Consider the following 13322-nt stretch of genomic DNA (forward strand, 5'->3'; position numbering starts at 1 on the left):
ATAACTAATGCCAAATGTGCCCTTAGATTGTTGAGAGCCACAGCCAAAGGGGCCCCAGCAAACTTCCAGATGCCAGCAAACTTCCAGCTGCCAGCTGATGATTGGCTCACAGCGGCCCCAGCAAACTTCTAGCTGCCAACTGATTGGCTCCTCTGAGTGATGCTCATTGGGTTGTTTCCCCGCCCTTTCAGACCACAGAGCTGCTCATTTGGGGGACTTTTTTGGCTCCGCCCACGCAACCCAGCCAACCGGCCTCAAGAGCAGGAGGAGTGGGGGAGGTTGAGAGGCTTGTGGGAAGCCGGTGGTGGCAGTTGGGCTCTGAAGGTTTTCCTGAAGAGCTGTGTGGTGTGGCCTGTGTGTTCTAAAAATAAAGTTCTTTTTATTTTTTTTTTTTGACAAGTTGTTAAGGTCTGTAAACAAGTCAAAATAACACCTGGTATTTTGCCAGGGGAATGTTAGAGTTGGTAAACAAGTCTGGATGGTGCCTGGCAAAATGCCAGAGGGAGTGGTTTGAGAAGTAACAAAAGCAAGCCATTAAGTGTGGAGATTCCTTATTGGTTGACTGATGTATCTAGTTTATGCTAATTAAGATAAGCTGTGCAAAATGTATAAATAGCTCTAAACGGCTCCTACTCCTGCTGTATGGATCTACACAAGTTGTTCGTCACTCCCCGGTTGCAGCCGGGCTGCGGCAACAAGTGGCTCCTGAATTGTGCCCAGCCAGACTGCGGCTTTAGATTATTTAATTACATATGTCACTAAATCCCTGCTTTTCTTTAAGTTAGTTTGAGTTGGGTTTCTGGCACTTGCAACCAAGAGTTCTGACTAGTACAAATACAATCAACATATTACTACCTGTCTGGTGGAGCAGAGGAATAAAGAGAAGAAAAAAAGAAAAAGAAAGCCCAGTGTAGCTACACACATACACGTACATACAAGTAGTTGTCAGATAAATGCAAATGGTTACCGGATTTTCTACTGGGTGATAAAAATGTTTGAAACTAGAGATGGTGGTTGCACAATATTGTAAATGTGCTAAATGCCAGTGAATTGTTCACTTTAAAATGGTTAATAATATGTTATGTGAACTCCACTTAATAAAAAATTTTAAACATAAAATGTTGCAATGCATTTTATGTTTCTAAAGATATGATATAGTATTAAAATATATTAATCATAATTTCCTTAAAGTAAAAATTGGGTCAAATAGTACATTTTAAAGACCATTGCTACATGTTAATAAATTGAATTCCAGAAAGATTATACCAAATTATACTCCTATCAGATGTATATTAGAGAGCCCACATAGTATATTATCATTAGGGGGAAAAAAACCAGCAACTTTGCTAGTATAATGGTTAAATATATTTTATTCTTTAAGTTTACATATCTCAGATTATTAATAAGGAGTAACATTTAAAATATTCTTACAGGTCTTGTTTCTCCATTTCCTACATGAATACATATATTTTGAATATTATAATTTTTAACACGTAGTAGTTTTTAATAAAATGAAGATATAACTATTTTCCCTCTTACAAGTTTCAAATATTTTCCCAGTTCATTATTTACTTATTTCAGTTAAAGGTGATATGTTTATTTGTGTATGTATTTATTTTAGGAGCAGAAGAAAGGGATGGAAACATTCTTTACAAAATAAATATTTGTAATGATACAGAAAAACAGACACACACATACATACCAAGAACAGAGGATAGTTTGCCTCCACTCAGAAGTTCAGTATAAACTCTACTACAGCCAATCTCCATATCAGATAAAGAATCCAAAGGATATAGAGGTCTATACTGTACATACCTTAAATATGACAACACAAATAAAACTCATGTTAATCCCTTTTAAAATAGCTATTTAAAGGCAACATGTCTTTATCTTTTCTTCCATGCAGTTTTGAAAATACTATTAAGAATTTCATGGGGAAAAAAATTCTTACTAAATAGAAAAGATCCTTTTGTGGGGAGGGGGGAGTAATTTAGCTTTGATTTTTGAAATTTAACTTTTACAATAAGCCCTGCCTAATGTTGTTTCCATGAAAGAATATTTGGAATACTTTCCTAAGCATCACCCATGCCACTCCTTACAAAGAGTTCCTAATACAGCTGGTCCTCTTTCCTAACCGCCCACTTCCTCACCCCCCCACCCCCACCTACCTACACCAACTTTTTCTCCTTTTTGTCCACAGAAATAGTCCCTTCTTATGTCAACTTCCCTTGAAATCTAAGGAGTTGATCTGATAATGAGTGCACACATACAAGGGAGAGGTTAAAGAACAATTTCAGAAGAGTCCACCACACTTAATTCATAGTCTTGAATCATTACTTTAATGCAGGGCACTTCTGACCGGAAATAAAAATCTTAGGGGAAGGAAGACTTTCAGACACTACAGAAATACAGAAGATAATTAGAAATTATTTTGAATCCTTATACTACAATAAAATAGAAGATAGTGAAGGCATTGATAAATTTCTTAAGTCATATGATCTGCACAGATTGAGTCAGGAGGGTATACACAACCTAAATAGACCAATATCAATTGAGGAAATAGAAGAAGCCATCAAAAGACTACCAACTAAGAAAAGCCCAGGACCGGATGGGTATACAGCAGAGCTTTACAAAACCTTTAAAGAAGAACTAATACCAATACTTTTCAAGCTATTTCAACAAATAGAAAAAGAGGGAGAACTTCCAAATTCATTCTATGAGGCCAACATCACCCTGATTGCTAAACCACACAAAGACACTTCAAAGAAAGAAAACTACAGACCAATATCTCTAATGAACATAGATGCAAAAATCCTCAATAAAATTCTGGCAAATTGGATACAGAAACATATCAAAAAGATGGTGCATCATGATCAAGTAGGATTTATCCCTAGGATGCAAGGCTGGTTCAATATACGGAAATCAATAAATGTTATTCATAGACTTAAAGATAAGAACCATATGATCATCTCGATAGATGCAGAAAAAGCATTCGACAAAGTACAGCATCCCTTTATGTTCAAAACACTAGAAAAACTAGGGATAACAGGAACATACCTCAATATTGTAAAAGCTATCTATGCTAAGCCTCAGGCTAGCATCATTCTGAACTGAGAAAAATTGAAGACATTCCCTCTAAAATCTGGAACAAGACAGGGATGCCCTCTCTCACCACTTCTGTTCAATATAGTTCTTGAAACACTAGCCAGAGCAATTAGACAAAGAAATTAAAGGCATAAAAATAGGAAAAGAAGAACTTAAATTATCACTATTTGCGAATGACATGATTCTATACCTAGCAGACCCAAAAGGGTCTACAAAGAAACTACTAGAGCTAATAAATGAATTCAGTAAAGTGGCAGGATATAAAATCAACACGCATAAATCAAAGGCATTCCTGTATGTCAGCAACAAATCCTCTGAAATGGAAGTGAGGACAACCACTCCATTCACAATATCCTCAAAAAAAATAAAATACTTGGGAATCAACCTAACAAAAGAGGTGAAAGACTTATACAATGAAAACTACAGAATCCTAAGAGAGAAGTAGAAGATCTTAGAAGATGAAAAAATATACCCTGTTCATGGATAGGCAGAACTAACATCATCAAAATGGCGATATTACCAAAACTTCTCTATAGGTTTAATGCAATGCCAATCAAAATCCCAACAGAATTTCTTGTAGAAATAGAGAAAGCAATCATGAAATTCATATGGAAAAATAAAAGACCCAGAATAGCAAAAACAACTCTAAGCAGGAAGTGTGAATCAGGCGGTATAGCAATACCAGACCTCAAACTATACTACAGAGCAATAGTAACAAAAACAGCATGGTACTGGTATCAAAACAGGCGGGTGGACCAATGGTACAGAATAGAGGACACAGAAACCAATCCACAAAACTACAACTTTCTTATATTTGATAAAGGGGTTAAAAGCATGAAATGGAGAAAGGATAGCATCTTCAATAATTGGTGCTGGGAAAACTGGAAATCCATATGCAACAAAATGAAACTGAATCCCTTTCTCTCGCCATGCACAAAAGTTAACTCAAAATGGATCAAGGAGCTTGATATCAAATCAGAGACACGGTGTCTGATACAAGAAAAAGTTAGCTATGATCTACATACTGGGGGGTCGGGCTCCAAATTCCTCAATAGGACACCCATAGCACAAGAGTTAATAACTAGAATCAACAAATGGGACTTACTCAAACTAAAAAGTTTTTTCTCAGCAAAAGAAACAATAAGAGAGGTAAATAGGAAGCCTACATCCTGGGAACAAATCTTTACTCCTCACACTTCAGATAGAGCCCTAATATCCAAAGAACTCAAAAAATTAAACAATAAGAAAACGAATAACCCAATCAACAAATGGGCCAAAAACCTGAACAGACACTTCTCAGAGGAGGACATACAATCAATTAACAAGTACATGAAAAAATGCTCACCATCTCTAGCAGTCAGAGAAATGTAAATCAAAACCACCCTAAGATACCATCTCACTCCAGTAAGATTGGCAGCCATTCTGAAGTCAAACAACAAGTGCTGGCGAGGATGTGGGGAAAAGGGTACACTTGTACATTGCTGGTGGGACTGCAAATTGGTGCAGCCAATTTGGAAAGCAGTATGGAGATTCCTGGGAAAGCTGGGAATAGAACCACCATTTGACCCAGCTTTTGCCCTTCTCGGACTATTCCCTGAAGACCTTAAAAGAGCATACTATAGGGATACTGCTACATCGATGTTCATAGCAGCACAATTCTTAATAGCTAGACTGTGGAACCAAACTAGATGCCCTTCAATAGATAAATGGATAAAACATGTGGCATTTATACACAATGGAGTATTACTCTGCACTAAAAAATGACAAAATCATGGAATTTGCAGGGAAATGGATGGCACTAGAGCAGATTATTCTAAGTGAAGCTAGCCAATCCCTAAAAACAAATGCCAAATGTCATCTTTGATATAAGGAGAGCAACTAAGAACAGAATAGGGAGGAAGAGCATGAGAAGAAGATTAACATTAAACAGCAGGTAGGAAGAGCATGAGAAGAAGATTAAATTAAACAGGGATGAGAGGTGGGAGGGAAAGGGAGAGAGAAGGGAAATTGCATGGAAATGGAAGGAGACCCTCATTGTTATACAAAATTACATATAAAAGGAAGTGAGGGGAAAGGGAAAAAAAAACAAGGGGGAGAAACTAATTACAGTAGATGGGGTAGAGAGAGAAGATGGGAGGGGAGGGGAGGGGAGGGGGGATAGCAGAGGATAGAAAAGGCAACAGAACACAACAGACACTAGTATGGCAATATGTAAAAATGTGGATGTGTAACTGATGTGATTCTGCAATCTGTATACAGGGTAAAAATGGGAGTTCATAACCCACTTGAATCAAATGTATGAAATATAATATGTCAAGAACTATGTAATGTTTTGAACAACTAATAATAAAAATTTTTTAAAAAAATAAATTTTTCAAAACATCCACATGGGTGGCCATTACTCCCTAGCAGACTTAAATCCAGCTATTTGGAAATCATATTTCTGGTTTTTTTTTTAATAGTCACTTATAACAGACATCCCTAATGCTACACACAGTATCTGGAAAATATCTGGTATTGGACCAATGAGGAGACTCTAGAGCCAACTACTTTGGGTCCAAATCTTGACTCTGCACTTACTAGGGATGTAATACTACCTTACAAGACTCTCTCTCTTTATCTATCCCATCTGTAAAATGTGGATAATGAGTAAATAGATGTAAAAGTATTTATAACAATACTCTGAATATAATAAGTTTCAATTATTATTCTAATAAGGAAGTATGTTTTCAAGATGAACAACAAGCTGTCCATGTTCTTTGTGTACTTGTCTTTTACTGGGGAAGGTCAGAGAGAATAATAATAATACAAAGCTAAAGCCATAAATGTCAAATGAGAGGTAAAAAGTACTATGAGAATTCTGAGAAAAGATCATTTGAAGACAAGAAGACAAAGAAAGTTCTGGTGGAAGATATAATGTACTTGTACTGTGTTCTGTAAGCATTTTAGATAGCAGGATGACACCACCTTCTGGAAAAAAAAGAAGGTATCTTAGTTTCTAGGTTGTCTGAGAAGTAAACACCAAGACAGAAGTAGACATGCAAGAAATTTATTGGGGGAATATGTGGGGAAGATAAAGGGAGAAAAGCTTGAGAAGGCGGAGAATCGTCAGACTACAATACAGTTCCACCAACTATAAAGGAAAAGGAAAAGGAAAAGGAGGAGGGGGAGAAGATTGAGTAGGTAGTCTCTCAAAACTTCCACACAGTTCTAAGATAATCTTCACCAGATCAGGGGAGAATCCTCCAGCCACAGTTGCCCTTAAGAGGCATCTAGATTTCACAGAAATAAGCAGCATTGATATTCAAGGCCATGGCTGAGAGTGGTCCAACACTCAGCTCTGGCTCAAAATTGGTAGATCTAGAGAGCAGCAGTTAGACCATCAGTCAATCACACTCCACACAACAGGAGCAATAGCAACAGATTCTCACAGCTCCTACAACGGGGCACAAGCAATGTCACTAGTATCTTGTGTGTCCTTGAAAGTGTGGCTGAGGTTCAATAAATATATACCCTCACTTAAAATCAAACATAAGATAATATCAATAGGCTCCTTAACTTCATGAAAACAGATTTAAAAAAAAATAAACCACAACTCTAATAGAAAAATCAAAGTAAATGTTTATTGTTAATTACAACTATTTTAAAAATAGAGTTCAATATCTTCCAGATGTGGTTTTAACTTGTAAAACAATATAAAAGACACAAAAGGGTTATAAAACATCTCTTTTCTAAGACTCAAAGCTAAAACCATGAACTGAGAATTCAGAAATAACTCAGAAAAAAAGAATCTATAAGGTAAAATCTTTTAAAGATAATTTCTATGAATTTCTATTTTAAATTTCATCAGATTCTCAATTGCTGAGTTTTGATAGTAGATTCTGGATCTCTTTTTACCTAAAAAAGCTATCTGATCCTACAAATTCAGGAGACTGTAACTAGGCAAAATTACCCAAAACCAGACATACTACTGAAAGTACATTCACAAGCAGATATTTAATGACACATTCCTTTTATGACTAATATGAACTGATTGCTTGTAGGTAGCACTTTGACTAAATGAGAGCATGAAAAGACATTCTGCACGGATATAAAGTGGTAAATAAGTATAAGCAATCATGTACATCGTACATGGGGTTATGTCACATGAAAGGCAGTGTGAAGAAAATCAAAATGACCCTTAAACACCAGAGTCACACTGAGTAGGGATGTAATCCCACAATAAGAGGCCTGGAGGAAAGAAGACCTCAGAGGGCACAGCAGAGTCCCACCTCATGCCTACCCTGGTGCACGTGGTCACTGAGTGGAAGAGCAGACAACATGTCATCTGCTCTACTTAACTCACCTCATTCTACAGACCTTCCCCCTTCTAGCTAAATACATTTGTGAAACTACTCACAAAAAGAACAAGTAAAAGGTGGATGGCAATCCTTTCCAGTTATTGCAAGCAAAACATCTGAACTCAGGCATTTATCATAGGTTCACCGTTTTTTGTGTCAGAAATCTAGACAACCTCAAGCCCTAAAAGCAGGGATTTTGTGTTTATATGACATGCGTGTGTTTTTTATAATTATATATGAGGTACCCCCCAAAAGCTCATGTGTGAGACAGTGTAAGAACTGTTTGGAGGTGGGAAAGTTGGATTGAGAGTTGAGATAGATTAACTGTGTGATAACTGTAGTCAGGTGGAGAATGGTAGGAGATGGTTCATGGAGACATGCCTGAAGGGTGTATATTTTGTCCCTGATGAGCAAAGTTCTTTTTGATTCCTGATGACCATGTCCTGAGCTTCCCTCCCCCATGCTCTTCTGCCATGATGTTCTGTCTCATTTTGGGCTCAGAGCAGTACAGTCAGCTGTCTATGGACTGAGATCTCTGAAACCATGAGCCCCAAATAAACTTTTCCTCTTCTAATTGTTTCTGTCAGGTTTTTGGTCACAGCAGTGGAAAAGCTGACCAAAACAGTGTCCAAAGTTCATTTTACATACTAGAGGTTATAAATATAAAATATTAGTAACTGGTGAAAAATTAGCAAAGGGAGCATTATGACAAAATCACTTTGCTTCAAACAAGGTCAGCTGAGAAATGCCATACTAGTATTACATGAAGAACCTCCCAGGTTTTTTCTGGTTGTAGAACATCCATGTGACATTAATGAATTTTCAAATATCTGACTACCTGCTAGAACTGCCGTGGGCACAGAGAAGCCAATGAACACAAAAACAAAGAAGGAGTCTTATTATCTTCTATGCTCAAGTTAAATATTAAAATCTTCTTGGAAAAATACAAAGACCAGGAAGAGAGCTATAAATGTCATAGCAACATTTTAGGGAGTCATGCAAAAACTGTAAGGGTTTGTATATATATTATTATATATTATAATTTATATATTATAATTTATATATTATTAATATTATATATTGTTCATTTATATTTTCTGTTGTGCAAACATTATTTTGAATCAGATAACTAGCTGAAGCACACTATTGGCTTTACAAACACATGAATCCCAGCTCTGCCACTTACAAGCCAAGAGGTGGCAGACAAGTAGTTAACCTCACCACAATTCAATTTCCTCTTCTATATGTTACCAGTAGAAATCTTACCTTGATCAGTTTGTGGGAAGAGTCAACAAGATCTTGACAATAAACAATGCATCATAGCTTTCTATCTCTCCTTGAGCTTCAACTCTTATGTACCACAACCTCTGTTTAAAACATGCTACTGGATCTCACATTTTCTCAAACTCAAAATGTAGAACATCAAACTCATCTTGCCCCACCACAAGACAGGATTCTCTCCCAACTTTTCTGACTGTCTAGGACACTCCCATTATTCCAAATACCCACCACTAATTATCAAATTGTAAAGAGATGTTTATTTTTAGTCAGACTACAGTGAAAAGGTAGTCTCAATCTTGCTGCTGGCAGGGCCACTGGAACAACATTTAGGAAATTACTGTGAAACAAATCCTAAACATGTTCAAGCCAGCATTTTTACTGCAATGAAATTTATTCTAAGGGAATAACATAAAATGTAGAAAATGCTGCTTCATAAGATGATTAAAGAGGTATTTATTTGTATGAGAGGAATGAGGAAAGAAGAGGAAAAGGAAAGAAAAACACAACACAATATAACTCTCCAGAAAATGCTAAGATGAATTATAGTACGTGGTGTCAACAAATGTTTGATTTAAAAATGAAAGGAACAAAACAGAGAATATGCTAATAAATTTTAAAAGTTGGAAGTGAACTTGACCCAAATTAAAGCATAGATGCATAAGAGGAAATAAACCATAGTTATATTTTGCTTTGTCAGCACATAGAACATTTGTGAGAGACTTTTCTCTCTGGTTCTGAATCTGTGGTCCAAACTCTGATCCCTTGATTTGACCTGACTATGACAGCTTCTTATTCCAAATATCTTCATATTAATCACTCCTGGGTCAGCTTTTTCAACCCTCATTTTCATTATTACAGTTAAAAGAATCATAAATTTCTTCTCCGTAGTCTCTATAATCACACTCTTACTCTCCATTTACTGGACTGTGTCTTATTTTAGGCAATCCTCCATCAGTTTGCTCCATTACTGCCACAGTCCCCTCAAAACATGGCCCTGCCCCAAATGCCCTCCTAATTCATTCTTCCTACCCCTGCATTCAGAGAAGCAATTCTCAAGCCTTATCCATTGACCCTGTAGATACCCTCAGGGGAAGGGTCCTCAGGAGACAAAACTACCTCTCACCACTCTCCCACTGGATGAAGGCTGAGTTCAAGTTGGTTTCCTCACCCTCCTACCTCATTGACTTGTGTATTTCCACCATCAATTCTTCTATCTTCCCTTGGAACATCCCTCTCCTTCTACTTTCCCAATTTCTGAACCTAAAGTGTTTGATGTGTAGCCACTAGCCACATTTGGCCACAGAAAACTGGAAATGTGACTAATAAGAACTAATGCAATATACACTGGATTTCAAAGACAAGTATGGAAAAAATTGTGAAAACTATCACTAATATTTTACATTTATTACCTGCTGATAATATATATTAAATACATGAGGCTAAATACATTGTCAAAAATTAATTTCACTTACTTCTTTTTACTTTTTAAATGTGGTTACTAGAAAATTTAAATAACACATATGGCTCATATTACATTTCTATTGGTAAGAGCTTGTCTAACGATTCTTCAGGGTCTAGCATGAATTAAACTTTCAAGATGCCCCAATTTTTATATCATTCTTTTTTTTTTTTTTCAGTTGGAGATGAACACAATACCTTTATTGAGGATCAAACCCAGTGCCTCACAAGCGCTAGTCAAGTGCTCAACTACCGAGCCTCAACCCCAGCCCTTTTTATGTCATTCTTAATGGTCTTTTTGTCTTCTGAAATCCTATAATGGAGTCTACCATGTAATAGATTATCTAATTACATAATGCACCATATGTTTACTATTATGTGATATTGACTCTTGCCTTTATCAATGCCTAACTCTAATTTGAGACTTACAGTGGGCACTCAACTTTCAATTAGACATGAAATTCTTGCTGGAGCAAAACAGTAATATACTTGATATTTTGGGGTTTGGGTTTGTTTGGTCATCTACTTTCCCAATGATGATTTCAACAGTGCAGGAAGAACTGGAAATCAGCTCTTTGTTCTTCCTCTAATATAACACATATAAACACATTTTAGTACATGGCTTAGCAGCTTGTAAGGCCTGCCTTGCCTCAGTGTTCCTTAAGTTAATAAATTATTAACTTTATTTTACATATTAAAATAAAGTTAATAATTATTATTAGGCCAATATATAGTATCTAGCCAGGTCAAAGTATCTTAAGTAAAATTGAATTGAAGTCATTATCATGATATTAATACTGTACTCTCTACAGCTTATTCTCTATTTCTCGGCCAGATGTCTTAAACTCAGGTTACTTTTTATGAAGAGGGAATAAATCCATAACCATTATCAAAAAATAAGAAAGAAGAGTACAGAAACTACTACCAAAATACTTGTCCCATCCTATCAATGGTGAGAGAAAAGTAATGCAAGAAGGAGCTGTTAAATATCTACTCCACTTAAGTCATTTATACATCATACTCACAATAACCCTTTACATGACAGACCTTACCATACTCATTTAGCAGTGTGAAGAAACTGAGATTCAAGGACAGGCTAAGTAATTAGCTCACAGACACAGATTGCAAACCCAGTCAATGGTATCATCCTTATAAATAACATCTTTAAATATGTGAAAAACAAGAGTGTTATATAAATTTATACATAAAAATCAATAGAAATTACCATTCATTTCTCTTTGGTTTCCTAAGTTTTGGCTTAATTCCTATCTTTCCATTGAAAAGGGCTTTTTTTTCTCTTTTTAAAAAATAATCAGCAACTGAATATGGTATACGATAAATAGGAAGTAATGCATTAATTCTTCTTTAAAATCCTTAAATCCCAGTTGTAAAACAAAAGTTTACACTAAACATCAGGACTAGACCTCCTCAGACAAATTTTATAAAAATCCAATCCCTACAAAGATCATAATAACAAAGGAAACCCGGGCCATTCCACAAACAAATGTTATCAACAACAGAAAAACATACACCTAAGGAAATATCAAAGAACTTCTCCATGTTACAAAACTGCAGTCATACTGAGATCATTGAAATGATAAAAGGAGGTTCCTTAAAATAAGACATACAACTTAAAGACAAACCATAAGTACATGGACTTGAAAAGTATCTAATTTATCAGAATGGTGACAATGTATGTGTATCTCTAAGAAACCAGTCTGATCTGGGTTTAATGTCTTTATAAAATGTAGCCAACTGTTAAGGTCTGTAAACAAGTCAAAATAACACCTGGTATTTTGCCAGGGGAATGTTAGAGTTCGTAAACAAGTTTGATTGGTGCCTGGCAAAATGCCAGAGGGAGTGGTTTGAAAAGTAACAAAAGTGAGCCATTAAGTGTGGAGATTCCTTATTGGTTGACTGATGTATCTAGTTTATGCTAATTAAGATAACCTGTGCAAAATGTATAAATAGCTCTGTTGTCCTACAATAAAGGGCTCCTACTCCTGCTGTTTCAACCTACACAAGTTCTTCGTCACCCCCCCCCCCAGCCGGCCTGTGACAGCCAACTTAATCTTGTAGACTTGGACAGAACAAAGGTTTAAATTTTCTAGTACAGAAAAAGTCCCAAAGTATCAAATGCTTTTAAAATACTGCTCAATTCTCCTTTATCAAAATGTCCCTGCAGTAGGTGTTAATCAGTCACTACCAAAAAAACAGGCACAAAGCAATCAGTGTGTGCATGGTATTTTACTACAGGAAGTAGAAAGTTCAGTTTACCAAGAACTCCACATTTCGCTTTCAAAAGTCTTGAAAACTAATCCCTGTAACAGTAACTAATTTACATTTCATTCCAAACTGAACAAATAAATGTAAACTTCAGGAATCTGAGATAGTGAATAACTTACTTGATAAAATCAGGTATTGGGTTTTTGTTTGTGTTTTTTTCCTTAGTGTTAAGGTCACAGGGTATAAATGGAATTAGCAACTTTTAATATTATGAAAGAGATCTTAATTTAAAATTCCCACATATAAAATGAATTCTTTTGTGTCATATTTTCTCAAGTGACAAATACGTTAAAACTAAGTGATTTTTACTTATTTTTAACACTAAAACACACCTAAAAGAAACATAAGGTGTCTTTTGCTCTAGGCCCCCAAATACACAGACAAGTCTGTCTATAGATGGGCATAGGTGTTTCTGTCCTAAACAAAAGTTAGACCAAGAGGTTTTTAAAAAGAAAAGAAAAAGAAGAAAGAAAAGAAAACATAGCCAGCACTGATCACATGCAGCAGGTTATAGGAAGCTGGTGGACACTTTACATCCACAGTGCTGAGCTTCACCATAGGTCAATTTCAGACCCACCTGGGCTCTGCAGGGCCTCCACCCAGCAGGCCAGCAAAGCAGAAGAAATCATAGGCCCATGGTTGTCATGCTGGTTAATAAAAAAGTAGCAGTCTCCCTGAATCCAAGAAAACCACCCCTCCCTCCAAATGGCATATCCTTCATAAGGATAACACAAAGAAACTGAAACAGCCAGACCCAAAATAAAAAATTAAAAGGGGGACATGGGAAGAGAGATGACAGTTAAATTTATGCTGATATTGCTTGGAATCAGTGTATTTGCTGCCTCAGACTGC

General features: G+C 36.2%; 1 protein-coding gene across 1 annotated transcript in view; it reads right to left on the reverse strand.

Moving 5' to 3' along the window:
* The window catches only part of LOC144249363 (ral GTPase-activating protein subunit alpha-2-like), a 95037-nt gene that overhangs the window by 80819 nt on the left and 896 nt on the right, over positions 1 to 13322 (reverse strand). The gene's annotated exons all lie outside the window — the stretch shown is intronic.

The sequence above is a fragment of the Urocitellus parryii genome, chromosome 11, assembly GCF_045843805.1.
Source record: "Urocitellus parryii isolate mUroPar1 chromosome 11, mUroPar1.hap1, whole genome shotgun sequence".
Classification (NCBI taxonomy): Eukaryota; Metazoa; Chordata; class Mammalia; order Rodentia; family Sciuridae; genus Urocitellus; species Urocitellus parryii.